General features: G+C 40.6%; 1 non-coding gene across 1 annotated transcript; it reads right to left on the reverse strand.

Annotated features, from left to right (window-relative positions):
• Window positions 1-993: 993 nt before the first annotated feature.
• On the reverse strand, window positions 994-1,099 carry LOC148364672 (U6 spliceosomal RNA). The gene has a single exon (XR_015850797.1). It is a non-coding gene; the product is annotated as a U6 spliceosomal RNA (small nuclear RNA).
• Between the last annotated feature and the right edge of the window lie 654 nt (window positions 1,100-1,753).

Genomic DNA, 1,753 nt, shown 5'->3' on the forward strand with positions numbered 1-1,753 from the left:
TTCTTTAGCGTTGTACAGCCAAAACGAGTTTATTTTGGTGTGACCCCTTGACTGTAAATTGTAGTGAAAAACGTGTCCTACATATTCTGCGAAGTACTGTTCTGCAAGCCAGCTTTGGTTTGGCTTGGCGTGTATCTGAACAGAATTAGTGGCCAAGTTTTTAACAAGATGGAGAAAATTTGCATGCAATCAAATTTGTCTCTGAGCCACAGGTCCTCATAGAAAGAGCCGTATATGGTTCGCGAGCCATAGGTTCCCGACCGATGCTTCAAGGCACAGTTGCCAAACAGGCGGCCTGCGGGCCAAATCAGGCCCGCTAATGGATTGAATCTGGCCTGCGAGACAACACTCAGAGAAGCGCAAGAGAAAAACAAGCTGCAGGTTGAAATATGTCAACTTGATGTTGCCAAAACAAGGTTCCTCTCACAAGGACACTGTGCTTGTATTTGTTTCTCTCTCTCTCTCTCTCTATCTCTCTCTCTTCTCTCTCTCTCTCTCTCTCTCTCTCTCTCTCTCTCTCTCTCTCTCTCTCTCTTCTTCTGTCTTTCTATTTCTCTTTGGATTTCTTTCTTCACCTCCCTTTTTTTCCCCCTCTCTCACGACTTCTCTTTTTATCTCTTTTGTTTCTCACTCTCTCTCCCTTTTTTCTTTATTTGTCCCACCCTCTCTCCTTTTCCCTCCCCTCTTTCTCTTATATCTTTATCCCTCTTTTTCTTTCTCTTTAATCTACAAGTCCGGCCCCCGACAGAATGTTTGTTCTATCGTGTGGCCCCCGAGTTAAAATGAGTTTGACACCCCTGTTTTAAGGTGATCAACTCGAATGGTAAATGTCACTGTTTTTCTATACCTTTCAGTTTCTATGGGCTGACAGTAATCTCTTCATTTATTCGTATGAGGTTATGGTAAGAATAAAAGGTAGAAAAAGCATTCTTATTTTGTTAATTGTTACCGCTCCATTCATTTTAAAAGACATAACTTTCAGGTTAGGGTCAAGAAAATGAGGAACGCTTCACGAATTTGCGTGTCATCCTTGCGCAGGGGCCATGCTAATCTTCTCTGTATCGTTCCAATTTTAGTATATGCGAAGCCGAAGCGACGCATCGAGCCATAGTTTCGGCGTGGTATTTATAGAGTACAATATTCACTACGATTCAGAGTCACGGTTTTAGACCGACTCATCCCGTTTTCACTCTAATTTCCAAAGGAATTATTTTATGGAAGCTCCATAACAAATGAATGTTCACTGTTGAGACATCTAAAGAGTAAAACCCACGGAATAATTTGTAAACTTTCTAAAAGGCCAGCCGAGGTCCCAGAGCAATTCGATTGGTTGAGCAGTAGAGATGGGCGGATCTCTAGCACACTTCCCTCTGCTACTCTGCGTAATTGAGTCAGGCACACTTGTAGCCCCGCCCCCTCCTTAGCCACTTACAAATCACACACGATGTGTTTGTCAATACAGTGGGACCTCGCTACTTCGCGGTTCAACGTTCGCGGGTTCAGAGCTTCGCGGGTTTAAAAAAAGGATTAATAATAATTAAAAATAAATAAATAAGGAATATATATATATATATATATATATATATATATATATATATATATATATATATATATATATATATATATATATATATACCGTATTTTCCGCACTATAAGGCGCACCTAAAAGTCTTAATTTTTTTCAAAAGCTGACCATGCGCCTTATAACACAGTGCGCCTTATATATGGCTCAATATTAAATTCGCACGGTCTC

Source organism: Urocampus carinirostris, chromosome 6 (assembly GCF_059441175.1).
Source record: "Urocampus carinirostris isolate Australia breed hairy pipefish chromosome 6, RoL_Ucar_1.0, whole genome shotgun sequence".
NCBI classification, from domain to species: domain Eukaryota; kingdom Metazoa; phylum Chordata; class Actinopteri; order Syngnathiformes; family Syngnathidae; genus Urocampus; species Urocampus carinirostris.